Source organism: Lithobates pipiens, unplaced genomic scaffold (genome assembly GCF_037356315.1).
Source record: "Lithobates pipiens isolate NorthernLeopardFrog02 unplaced genomic scaffold, aLitPip1_a1.2 Scaffold_10, whole genome shotgun sequence".
NCBI lineage: Eukaryota > Metazoa > Chordata > Amphibia > Anura > Ranidae > Lithobates > Lithobates pipiens.
The window spans coordinates 134,525,418-134,539,819 of NW_027507686.1; the positions used below are offsets into that span (position 1 = coordinate 134,525,418).

The 14,402-nt window shown below is 42.8% G+C and overlaps 1 protein-coding gene across 3 annotated transcripts in view; it reads left to right on the forward strand.

Moving 5' to 3' along the window:
• RPGRIP1L (RPGRIP1 like) overlaps positions 1-14,402 on the forward strand; it is a 386,112-nt gene that overhangs the window by 321,043 nt on the left and 50,667 nt on the right. The gene's annotated exons all lie outside the window — the stretch shown is intronic.

Genomic DNA, 14,402 nt, shown 5'->3' on the forward strand with positions numbered 1-14,402 from the left:
GTGGGACTGTGATAGTATGTAGGCAATCTGACACTGACTTTTTGTGGGAACCAGTGACACTAATACAGTGATCAGTACTAAAGACACTGAAAGGGGTTAACATCTAGGGGCAATCAAAGGGTTAACTGTGTGCCTAACATTGCTTGATGCATTCACTGTGTGCTGGTTTTTAGTAAGGGATGTGCCAGTTTTTATTCCCTGCTTTGAAGGACAGATCTCTATGTTGTTTACATTCACAGAGCTCTGTCCTGTCTTCCATTTCACCGATCAACGAGTCCTTGCCGACAATCATTAGTTGAGACCCGCTGATTGGCTTGTGCTGTGACTAATCACAGCACAGCTGGGGCGTGTGCACTCCCTACCTGGAAGAGCTGGATCACGTATTCGATACATAATTAAGAGCAGGAGAGCCGCTCTGCCACCATACTTCTACATAAGGCAGTTGGCAAGCGGTTAATGCACAGATGTGGAAGAAATAGACAAAGCGCCCCAAGATTCATCTGAAAGCCCCATACACACTATCAGTTTTTCCTTAAGATTTACCAAAACCATATAATATGAGGTCAAACCTTAGGAGTTTCAATTTGTATGCAATCAGGCAGGTCCTTACACTACATGGTTTTGGTAAATCGGAAGGAAAAACTCAGCAGAAAAACTGATAGTGTGTATGGGGCTTAAGAGTACACATGCCTCTGGAGCTCATATTTAAGTAGGGATAGTTCATTTTCAAAGCAATAAACAGAATGAATCAGTTATTATGTTCTTAATTCATCAGGGAAATATATTGTCCACCTTAATCTGTTTACTAAGTCATCAGCTTTTTGGGCATAGTCATCAGTTTTGTATGTGATATCACCCAGCTTCAGACTGCACTCTGGGCCCTCTGGGCACAAAAATATATTTAAGTATATTCAATAGCCACAAAGGATATACATCTGGTTTGTAAGCACCAAATGATTTTTGCAAGCCAAGGTATTAACTTGAAAAAGTAGCAGTGATATCATTCTCTGCTGCCTGTGCAGAGAGTAGCTACAGGAAGGACCCGTCAGGCCCCACCTACTACGGTCTACTTGTGGAAAACTATATGGCGGTAGATACAAGACCAGTCTTCCTTGCACCAGGAGAGAGCAGACTGGTTTTTAACAGGAAACTCCTGCACAGAGGCAAACGCCTCATGCTGGGTTACTGAGCAGATCTGGAAGGAATACACATACCAAGATTGAAGTAAGAATATACATGCCTCGTGTATTTAGCCAATATCCTGGAGTTCAGCTTTAAAGGCTACAAGATATAACTGGTCTTCCATGTCTGTTCTGTTTTGCTCATGTTTTTAGGATCCTGCCCTAACAGCTCCACATCTAGCTTTATTTCCTCTATTTTTCCTTTCAATGAGTTTTTACATACCACAATGCAGAAAGAAGATTGTGTGACGTGTTCAGTATCATTTGGTTTGGGGAAAGCTTTCCCACCAGTTGCTTGTGTGGGGGTCCAGCCATCATCTTTGACCCTTGAACCAGGCAAACGCCTTAAAATGGTTGTAAACCCTCACAATTACCCAGTAAAGTTACTAGCATTAGGCAATACACAGAGAAGAAACATATTCTTCTACATAAGCATAAGCTAGATATCTGCAGCCATTTTTTTTGTAGATAATTTCGAAAAACAGGCAAAAGAAAGGATTTCTCTTCAGTTCTAGGGGCAGGGTGTGGGGATATGGAGTCTTCACACAGCCTACAGCTGTAAGCCCTGATTGGAGGGAAGGAACACCCCCCCCCCCCCCCCACACACACACACACACACAAACACACACACAATATGAAGAACAAGCATAGCTGTGGGATAACAGTCACAGTCTGTGCTGCTGCCCCGCCCCCCCCCCCCCCCCAAATCACCTTTTTAATGCTTGGTGTTGGAAAAAGCTGCTAGAACTTATGTCAACTCAAAGCTCAAAGTCATGCTACCAACAGGGGAACCAGTCAGCAGAGAGAAATGACACTGATCGTTGGAGAGAGACAAGTAAACACTATTATTATTATACAGGATTTATATAGCACCAACAGTTTACACAATGCACAATATAAAAGGGAGACAATACAGTTATAATACAATAAAATACAAGATGATTAAGAGGGCCCTGCTCAGAAGGACTTACAATCTAATAGCTATAGAAGCATGTGTTGTTTTCATATTTCATGTCTGAGGTTTACAGCCACTTTAAGTGTCAGGATTCAGTAACAGAGATAACCAAATCTATGTGGCTACACCACTAAACTGACACCAGACTATATATAGTGAAGTAAATTTATTAACTAAAAAACAAATGACATCCATACACCAAACAGAAAACAAGCAAATGTGAAGATACAAGTGAACTACGACTACGATATAACCAAAATGCCTAACAAACAGCAAGCCTAACAAACTATGTGCAATATGGGCAATGTATATATAACATGAGGAACGTGGGTAACTGAGAACACCAGAGATGCATGGAAGGGGGAAATCAGGCCTGGGTACAGGAACAAGCAGAGCAGATGAAAGCCAGCAGGACACAAGGAGGTACAGGATGCAGGGCTATAGCAAGATCAGGATCAGGAACAGGGGCTAAGTCTAGAGGCAAAGGGGGGCCTATATACCCGGCCAGCAGCCAGCATCAGGTGGAGACTGATTACTGGTGAACACATGAACTACAACCTCCCACTCTGGAAAGCATAGTGCAGCCACCAGGTGATTCAGGTCCTGACATTAAAGGGTAAGTTCACCTTTACAGAAAAATCTGTAAGGTGAACTTACACAGGACCCTCTCTCGATCTATCAGAATGGGAAATCACTGGCTTCAGGTACTACAGGACTGGGTGCGATGGGAAGGGGCTCCATTGGAAGTTCACCTTACAGATTTTCTGTAAAGGTGAACTTACACTTTAAGCTTTACCACAGTGGTGTTGCATCTGTTTTGACTCATTGGGGTAGAATAGATTGCTCACTTTACAAGGAAAGTTGCATTTTGCAAACAAATTATACCCAGAAGTAATTGTGGGCCTTGTGAGGAGCTAATTCCCTTTGGGGGCAGGGACTGAGGGGCAGTGCTGTATTTTGGCGTAGGCCAAGGCCCAGGCCTAGGACTGTACCTTGTGGGGCGGCGACCCCCCGCACGAAAACCCCCCTCCTCCCAAGTCAATGCAATCACTGCCGAGGTTACTGGCTGCAGCGTCTCCCATAGATCAGAGCTCGGCGACAGCTCCCCCCTTCCCCTCCACACAGACAGGAGAGCAGAGAGTGAGAACTGGTCAGCCTCCTGTGTTGCGATTCCAGGTGCACATGGAGACATCAGGGTCGGTCGAATTGTAGCTTCAGCTGGCAGACCCAGCTACATTCTGCATATCCTGGAGGGGTTGAGAGTAACTAAGGTACCGATCCTCCTCACGGTCTCTCCTTATGAACCTTACAGCTTCTCTGTGCTCCAGCTTTCACTTAGTTTCTTCTATCTCCGTTATCTGAAATAGGGACAGCTCTCTGATAATAAGCCCTCTGTGTCTTTGGTGTTAGTACAGGACTGTGATTTTCTTCTCTGCATCAATTGACACATGTACACTGCTACTTACATATATGTTTAACTCTTTACAGCTCAATATCTGCAGGCTGGTGCTTCTGGAATAAATAGCATTTAACACCTTAGTGTCTGCTTGCATATATGTGGTTACATTTCATAGCTACCTGTATGGCTAATAATGGCATATGAAGAAAAGTGTCATTTTTGATCATAGATCAGTCTGGAATTTATTACCCATCCTGCTGTCTACATTTAGCCCAGGTTCACACTGATGCGGGCTAGAAATCGCGTGGGTTCAGCTGAACTCAAGATTTCATACCAGAAATGCAGTCCAACTTCAGGAGGCGATTTGACAAATATCTGTGCAGGTCCATGCATAGATGTCTATACAAATTGCACCCTGAAGTCCCTAAAAGTAGTGCAGGAACTCTTTTTGGGAATTGGTGTGATGCTGCAAAGTCGGCGTTGCACCAATTCAGATGATGCCATTTCCGGCAATGGACGCTGACTTGGCATGCAATTTGACATGTCAAATCGCATACCAAATCAGCCCAATGTGAACGGGTGCTTAAAGTGGAACTGCAGTCTACTCACATAATTTGGTCTGATTTGAATGCAGTTGGAGACCCTTATTGAGTACTGATGAGGCTGCGCTGATGGGCACTGGTGAAGCTGCATTGATGGGCACTGGTGAGGCTGCATTGATGGTTATTGATGAGGCTGCACTGATGGGCACTGGTGAGGCTGCATTGATGGGCAATGATCAGGCTGCATTGATGGGCACTGATCAGGCTGCATTGATGGGCACTGATCAGGCTGCGCTGATAGGCACTGTTGAAGCTGCATTGATGGGCACCAATGAGGCTGCGCTGCTGAGCACTGGGGAGGCTGCATTGCTGGTCACTGGGGAGGCTGCATTGATGGGCACTAGTGAAGCTGCATTGATGGGCACTAGTGAAACTGCATTGATGGGCACTGATGAGGCTGCATTGATTGGCACTGGTAATGCTGCATTTATGGGCACTAATGAGGGTGCACTGCTGGGCACTGGTGAAACTGCATTAATAGGCAATGGTGAGGCTGCATCGATGTTCACTGATGAGGTTGCGCTGCTGGGCACTGATGAGGCTGCATTGATGGGCCCTGGTAAGGCTGCATTGATGGGCCCTGGTGAGGCTACATCGATTGGCACTGCTAATGCTGCATTGATGAGCAATGATGAGGCTGTGCTGCTGGGCACTGGTGAGGCTGCATTGATGGGCACTGGTGAGGCTGCATTGGTAAGCACTGGTGAGGCTGCATTGATGAGCATTGGTGAGGCTGCATTGATGAGCACTGGTGAGGCTGTGCTGATGGTCACTAATGAGGCTACTCTGATAGACACTAATGAGGCTGCTTTGATGGGCACTGGTGAGGCTGCATTGATAGGCACTGATGAGGCTGCACTTTGTACCCTTGTTTAATGTACAGAGAGGAAGAGGTGGGGCTCTAATAGGAAAGGGTGGAGCCTAAAGTGGAAGGGGTGTGGTTTACAGATGACAGGGCAGGTCTTAAACAGGAAGGGGTGTGACACTGACAGGAAGGGGTATGTCGTATTTAAATTAGGGGGTGCACAAGTTTAGTCAGGCCTAGGGCAGCACAAAACCTAAATACACCACTGCTGAGGGGAGTACAATATGTGCAGCTTCTATGTGCCATACTCTTATTTTAAATAATGTTTTACAATCTCTCAGCATGGCATGGCTGGTTTGGATTGAGTTCAGTACCTTCATCATGCATTAATGTCCTTGTAATAGCTTTTTGATTTGCTCTCCATAATACCGTGGTGGTGATAATTCTGATTTTGGGGGAATGCTTGTCATTGTCAAAATGTTTCTGTCTTTATTATAAGACAGACTTTCCTAATTGTATCACCCATGATCATTGCTAATCTATCATGAGAGGACGATCCTAAAGTAGAAAATTCCACTCAGATCTTCGCTTCTTTAAACACTTGACAAATTAATTTGGAAAGGGACATCAGGGTCCCAGTTTAGTTTGTCAGGTTGATTTAAAACCATTTTGTTCATAAAATACCCCTGTAGTTCTGCCTTGCCATAACAAGCCATCTCAGCATCATTACATTTTGAAATAGTTGAACTGTTTTAAATATTTATGAGTCTTTTAAAATACTGGAGAGGAAAAATTCATCAAGATAAAGCAGCGTTTTTCACTCTAATTATACTAGATATATGTAACTCTCTGAATAATGACATTTATCTGACGCATGGGAGTTTAGGGGAATGCATTGTACTCTTCACTGCAGCTCAGTAAGTCTATTTCATTTGCTTCTCATGTAGTGAGGAATTAGAATTTCATTGTAGCATTGATCAAAACCATATATTGAGGAAATTTGTTTCAAGCTTTTAAATGTAATTTAAACATAAAGTAAACCAAGAAGGTAACTTTTTAGAATGACATTTACCTCTATAATGCAATGTGGATTATATGATGTTTTTGCCTTGCAGCCAGTCAGCTAAATATGATTACAAAGTATTCTGATGATTTAGAATGTTTTGGGCCCCTGTGAGTACTTATGTTTCTAACATTTGCAGCTACCAAGTTCTCAATAAAATAGAATCCATAATCTCCATATTCAACGTCAGCACCATATGTAAATAATGTGAGATCACACCCTTTCCAGGCAAAGAGCAATTACCTAAGTAAACCGGGCTACCAGAGGGTGCAGGGGGTTGTATTGCGTTGACGTGTAGTCAGTGTTTGCTATGCTGCTACTGTATGTATAACTACATTTGAAACGCCATGAAGAAAGGGGCAGTGCGTGGTGTAGAGATATAAATAAAATGAAAAACTTCAGACAAATGAACAAAGCTAACACACCAGGATCCTTATTCTTCTTAAAAATAAAAGGAGCAATTTTCCCAGTGAGATTTGATATTACAGTCATATTTCTGAATATAAAGATTCTTATCTTTGTGCAAAGCTTCATGGGTCCATCATGTGCAAGTGAGTGAGACAACAATGCCCCAGGGGCTCGTTCACATGTGCAGCAGCCCTTTCCACCTCGCTGAAAAGCAGTCTGTGGTCGATTGCTTTTCAGAATGCAACAGATGGCTGGGAGGTGATATATTACCTTCTCACTGCCTGTTTTAACTCTCAAAAGGCCAAAATATTGTGTTGGAACCTTGTACATTTCACTTGGTTGCAGGGCAGTTATGGAATAGCCCCATGCGCTTGAAACCGATGCACCATGTGTTCAGCCCCCATGTGATCATAAATCTGGCTTAATAAATTGATTCATTTTTCTTTGACAAAGCCAAAAACATAGTGCTGGAAACACCCAAACCTCAGCTGGTGGAACAGACTCTGCTTTGTTGGCACTAAGACCCCTTTCACACCGAGCCGCCACCGGCATCAACGGTAAAGTGGTTCTATTTTTAGTGCCGCTTTACCGTCGATTTGGCAGCACTATTGGGCCGCTAGCAGGGTGGTTTTAACCCCCTGCTAGCATCCGAAAAGGGGTTAAATCCACCCGCAAAATTTTCCCAACGGTATCGCAGCGCTGCCCCATTGATTTCAAAGTGGAAAAACTGCTGGCAGGACTTTTTGTGATGCCCTGCCAGTGCACCGCTCCAGTGTGAAAGCCCTCGGGCTTTCACACTAGAGTGAATAGAGACTCTTTTTTTCAGGCGCTATGCAGGTGCTCTAGTGTTCTAGCGCCTGAAAAACACCAGCAGTGTCAAAAGGGTATAAGCCCTTCTCGATGATCTTGCATGGTTGTACAAAGCAAAAGATAAAATATGATGCTGCCCACCAACAAAACTTGGCTAATAGAGTGAGGCCAGAAACCAGGAAAAGTTGCAGGGACAGCACTGTTGTTCATGGTACCACTTGAATAACGCCAATAAATGCCATGATTATATGTGTCTATTTTATTTGTTTGCTGCAAGGACCATTGGGGCATTTAGTACAGAAAAATGCAATAACACCACAGGCAGAAGCTGTTTACTTGTAATGCATTAAATAAGATTAACTTTATACTTGCTGCAGCGAATCCTGTGATACAAAAGTATTTAAACCACTAAATTGCCCTTTAAAAAATGCATTTCTACACATTTTGGTATTTACTGCCAAGTGCCGGTAAGTTGTACATTGTATGAAGATGTTTGAGTTCAGCTTTATTTCACCACTGGAATTTTATTGTTTGCTAAAAGAAAAGAAAAAAGACGAAAAATTTTGAAAAAAACGTTTTCGTTAGTTTCTGTCAGAATATTTTGTAAATGAGTAATTTTCTTCCTTCATTGATGTGTGCTGATGTGGCTACACCGATGGGCACTGATGAGACGGCACTGAAGGGCACTGATGAGGAGGCACTAATATGCAGCACTGATAGGCAGCACTGATATGCAGGACTGATGAGCACTGATAGGAGGCAATGATAGGCGGCACTAATGAGCAGGCACTGAAAGGCAGCAGTGACTTACATCGCTGATGGCCACAGATTGGCATCACTGATGGGCACACATTGGCATTACTGATGGGCACAATTTGTGCCAGAACAAGAGAGCACCCCACCCAGGATCATTTGTCTATATGGTGGGCAGGAGGGAGATTTAAGGGAGATTGCGCAATCAGATTGTATAGTATACTTTACAGACTTGCAGGGGCTCACTTCTCCTGTTTTCAGTATTACAGCTCTGCTTGACATAGGCTGGTATGTGATTACTCAGATCCTGCACACTCTGCCAAATGAACAATCTATGCAAGATGAAGGTAAGGTACAAAACGATTGTTCAGCAGAGGAAGACACTGTCTAAGTAGTGAGAATGGTGCTCACTGCCTGCATGTAACCACAGAGGTGGGTGGGAGCAATCTCCTGGTAACGGAAGGCATCTTCAGGGTATATGTTAACTAGAAAAGTCTACAATTTCTGGGGAAATTGTGTGAAGTGTTTTTGCCTTCACCTACTGGAGTGGGCGGAGTAACTGGGTGGAGTGGCTTGAGTTACTGTTGTGTGGTTGGAGTAACTGTGAAAAGTGTTAAAAAGCTTAATATTTTAAAAAGTATAAATCGTATTTAAAAAGTTGAAGAATTTTATCCAAAATATTTTTTTTTCAAAATATTTTTTTTTAACTATTATTTTTTATAGGGTGGTCATAATGTTTTCGCTGATCATTTTGTGGTCTAAATTATTTGGGTGATCATGGGGAGTCATAATGTTTTGGCTGATCTTGGGGTAGTCATAATGTTTTGGTTGATTATGGGGTGGACATAATATTTTGGATGATCATGGGGTTGTCTGCTTTTGTCACCTCCCACTCTAGTTTTGAACATTTCGCCATTCATTCCTATGGGACAAATTTTTCCGCAAAAACAACGATATTTTGTGAACCATTCGGTAAACCGTTCCACAAAGTAATAGCACACAATAGGAACAATCCGCACGTTTTGGTATATTACTGTCTATGTAGTGTAAAAGCTGTGGGAGGAGTTAGGGCGGTAAATGTGGCTATAATAATATATATGCGAGATAACAGTAAGTGGTCTTGGTATGCAAGAACACTTAATAAGGTCAGCTGCTGAAGTACTTCCTTAGACTCTAACAGGTTTACACATCCTAAAGTTGTGCTATTTGTCATATCGGGAAGTAATGGAGGATTTTTCTATAGGAGGCACTGGAGGCAGAGGCAAAACCTACTCTTAAATATAGAGAAAGCTTTTACTTTTCTGCAGATAGCAGGTACTGTAATGGTAATGGCTTTCTAGAAATGTAAAAAACCTCTAGTTTGGGATTTTTAAGGCAATAAAATAATTATTTTATAAGAAATTTTATTTGTATGTAAAAAAAAAAAATTGAGTGGAAAATTTCATCATGTTGCATAATTATAGAAAGATTAAAAATAATGCTTGATGTATTGGATTGAGTTGGAATTGGTATTTCCCAACTACTTGCTGAATGATCCCCAGTGGAAACCGGATGGTAAAGTTTAGTGCATAAGCAAAATCTTCATCAGGGATTTATAGCACTTCTGAATGTACAAAATGTAGCATTTTAGAATTCATATAAGTACCATATAAAGTACAGATTTTAAGTAGTTGCAAACATATGACATGAACGCTTATGTCCTAAATACATGTTTAACCACTTCCCGACCAGCGCACGACGATGTACGTCGACAGAATGGCACGGGCAGGCATATTGGCGTACAGGTACGTCCAATATTCGATGCCGCCCTGCCATCGGGAGCGCGCCGGCGGCGGCGCGCTCCCGCGCTGGTCGGGACCCCCGTGAGTCCGGTCGCGGGACCCGCGGACTCGATCGCCGCGGGCATCCCCGCGATCGTCTCACGGAGCGGCCGAATAGAGCAAATGCTGTGTAAACAACATTTGTCTATTCTGCCTAGCAACTAGTGACGCTGATCTCTGCTCCATGTGATTGGAGCAGAGATCAGTGTACACTAAATGAAAGCTCAACCCCCCCACAGTTAGTAACACTCCCCTAGGAACACTTAACCCCTACACTGCCACCCACTGGTTAACCCTTTCACTGCCAGTGTCATTTACACAGGAATCACTGCATTTATATAGCAGTGATTACTGTATAAATGACAATGGTCCCAAAAATGTGTCAAAAATGTCCGATGTGTCTGCCATAATGTCACAGTCACAATAAAAATCGCTGATCGCCGCCATTACTAGTAAAAAAAAAAATAATAAAAAATCATTAATAAAAATGCTATAAAACTATCCCTATTTTGTAAACGCTATAACTTTTGCGCAAACCAATCAATAATCGCTTATTGCGATTTTTTTTACCAAAAATATGTAGAAGAATACGTATCGGCCTAAACTGAGGGAAAAAAATGTTTTTTTATATATTTTTGTTTATAGCGCAAAAAATAAAAACCGCAGGGGTGATCAAATACCACCAAAAGAAAGCTCTATTTGTGGGAAAAAAAGGACGTCAATTTTGTTTGGGAGCCACGTCGCACGACCGCGCAATTGTCAGTTAAAGCGACGCAGTGCCGAATCGCAAAAAGTGGTCTGGTCTTTGACCAGCAAATTGGTCCGGTCTGAAAGTGGTTAACCACTTAAGCCCCGGACCATTTTGCTGGCCAAAGACCAGAGCACATTTTGGGATTCGGCACTGCGCCGCTTTGACAATTGCACGGTCATGCAAACTGGCTCCCAGACAAAATTGACATCCTTTTTTCCTACAAATAGAGCTTTCTTTTGGTGGTATTTGATCACCTCTGCGGTTTATATTTTTTGCGCTATAAACAAAAACGCATTATTTTTTACTTTTACCTATATTAAATATCCCCCAAAAATATATAAAAAAAGCTATTTTTTTTCCTCAGTCTAGGCCAATACATATTCTTCTACATATTTTTGGTGAAAACATCGAAATTGATTGGTTTGCGCAAAAGTTATAGCGTCTACAAAATAGGGGTTAGTTTTATGGCATTTTTATTATTATTTTTTTTTTACTAATAATGACGGCGATCTGCAATTTTTATTGGGGCTGCGACCTTATGGCGGACAATTTTGACACATTTTTGGGACCATTGTCATTTTTACAGCGATCAGTGCTATACAATTGCACTGATTACTGTAAAAATGACACTGGCAGTGAAGGGGTTAAGTGTGTCCTGGGGAGTGATTCTAACTGTTGGGGGGGGGGGGGGGCTGTGTGTGGCACATCACTGATCATAGCTCCCGATCACAGGGAGCTATGATCAGTGACACTGTCACTAGGCAGAACGGGGAGATGCTTGTTTACATTAGCATCACCCCATTCTTCAGCTCCGTGAGACGATCGCGGGTATCCCCGCGGACATCGAGTCCATGGGACCCGCGATCCCACTAACGGAGCTCCCAGCAGGGTCACGCGCCACCGGCGCGCACGTGACCACACAACGGCAAATTCAAAGAGACATACCTGTAGGCCCATTTTCCCAGCCGTACCATTATGCCAATGTAAATCTACAGTCGGCAAGTGGTTAAGTAACTTTTGGCAGAAGCATTCCCCATATGTTGGTGGAAAAATCCAAGATTTGTTTTTTTTTGGTGACCAAAAAAACTCCAAAATTAGAGGGAAAAAACATGAACACACCAAATGGGTCCATACCTAGTTTCATGAGTCAAGACGAGGTTTGGGTGTATTATCTTCCAACTCAATCCAATACATCATGCATTGTTTTTATTTTTTTTATAATTATGGAACAGGTGGAACTTCCGCTTTAATCACCCCCCCCCCCCCCCCCCCCCTTACATGCCATGTCATTTTTTTGGGAGGGAGTGGGTGACTACTTTAGAGTGGGATTTCCCGTCTCACTTTCTCCTTTTGCCCACAGAACTGCCTAGGCGGCTCCTCCTCTCCCCTAGGCCGTCCCTCCCTCTCTGCAATCTTCTGGGACACGTGACAGGTCCCAGAAGATTGCCTGTCCACTGGGAGAGGGCAGCGCGACTAGCGTATGTGCAGTGCAAGCCCGGCAGGGAAGCCGCAAGCTGTCACAGCCAGGTGCCCGCAGTTTTAATGGATGTGCCGAGGAGAGGAGAGGGATAAGAGTGGGGCTCTGTTCGGCCACATCACTGGACCGTGGAACTTGCAACAAAACTTTTTGTAGCTGCTGACTTTTAATAAAAAAAAAAAACTGGAACTCCACTTTAATCGATGCATGAAGAAAGGTCCACAAAGATGGACAGGTCATCAGATCTGGAAATGTGCGGGACTTTGGTTTGAATTTACCAGTGTTCCTGTTAGTCTCTGGAACTGAGGGACTCTGAAGGGTTGTGTCAGGTGAGTTGGCAGAGCAGGGTGCATCTGTCGCCCCCTCTTCATAAAGAAGCATCCAGTCACGCAGGGCCCTAAATTCTTGCATTGAAAAGTTTTTGGTTCTTTCAGCTAGTTCCTTTTCCAAATTGAGTCTTTGCCTGTCCCTATCAAAGATGAATCTAAAGGTGAGGTTGTGGGCAAAGAGATAGAGATCTTTGATAGTTTCAAAGATATTGATAGGTTCAGATGGGTTAAAGCCCAAACCCTACTGTGAAACCCTCTCCTCTTCAGGGGTCAAGATAAAGGGTGTAAGATTGATGATATTAAGGGTTTGGGGGGGGGGGGGTGTTGGTGGTTAAAAAGAAGAAGATTTTGAGATGTGCTTGGCATTGAAGTTTTTAGAGTATTTTTGGAGTAGCCCTTGACACACCCATTTTTCATCATTCCAAGTTCAAGGATAATGGTACCTACCAGTATTCTTGTTTATCTTTTAGATTGAGGCACTACCTTATATCACATGGTAGTTGGTGGGATTTTGTAGTTTGCAAAAAAGATCAGCTCACAAAAAGTGACAAGCTGCACTTCTCGCAAGGTCAATAAGTAATTTGTGTACTTGCGGAAAATGTTCTTGGCCTGAAAAAAAAAAAAGAAAGTTTGTGGGTTTAGATGCACTTTTATATGTTTTTTTAATCAGAAAAGTTTTTTATTGTGCCATAGTAACAAATGTACATTGCAAACATAGACATTAAAGTGTTACATGAAGCCAGATATCATCAGTATTGTATTCATTTGTTAGGAATGTCAGGACTAAGTTCCAGGCTGTAGACTAACATTGCATTTAAATTGTGCATTAGTCATTCCTGCTATTAGTTCTATATATTTGTCTCGTATATTAAAGTGGAAGTAAACTCCCCTGTCGTTTTCAGCCAAGGAAGCTGCCATCTTTGCCTCTGTTTAATCTTAAACTGCTATGGTGCTGCACATGTGATTCGTTATGACACCAGCCATTGGATGGTTTGATAGTTTGGCTGAGAGCACAGCCAATGTGCAGTTAGCATTCCCGGCATGCCTTTTTTTTACTTGTTTAAATCGATGGGTTTACTTCCACTTTAAGAGATAATGTACCTGACACATTTGTATTCCTTAACAAAACCTAAAAACTGTAACTGAATCATCAACCTTTCATAGAGAAGGTGAACCTAAGTGATGTCTTCACTCACCACCGAAAACCGAATGAGTCACCGCGGATTGGGACGTTGATTGAACCCCCAGAGAGGATGGTATCAAGAATAGTCTCTGTGTCCCCAAGCCAGCCTATTACTATATGGTGTCTTTATATGGTACAAATAGTTGGCCAATGCTTGCAAATATCCGATGGCTTACATCTGGAGTAACCTGTCCAGCACTAACTGTGCCAGGCCTGGGGTGTCTAGCCATGGCAGCCAAATTTTATAAAACGTTTTGACCGCATTTCTATGTTGATACGTCAGTTTTTTTTTGATTAGTGTGTTGTTAACCTGTTCAATCCACTATTTAGTGGTAGGGCTATGGGCGGCCAACCATAGACGAGCTATTTGCTTGCATGCAATATATAGCAGTCTTGATACAGCTATATTTGTTGGAGGGATAAAAAGTTCCTCGTCTACAGCACCCAACAAACATGTAATCAGGTGAAGCTGAACAGTGGATTGATATACTATGGCTGATATAGTATTAGTCACCTCCCTCCAATACCTGAAGAGTTTTGGACATCACCACAGCAGATGTATAAGGTCACCATTAGCGACCTCACATCTGGGGCACAGAGGAGAGATTCTCCTGCCCTATCTGTAGAGTAGCACTGCGGTATGGTAGGTTCTATGTAAAATGAAAAGTTGTGAAAGCCTGAACGATGGGGACACCGAAACGACTGGTAGGGGACCATAGACACAGTTCCCAATCTTCACCCCCTATCTCTCCAACGTCTTGCCTCCATCTATGTCTGCACAGAGGTTTTGCTGTATCCTGCGACCTGGCTAAGAGCATGTTATATATTTGTGAGATCATGTTTTTTTTTTTTTTCTGTGTGGTAAG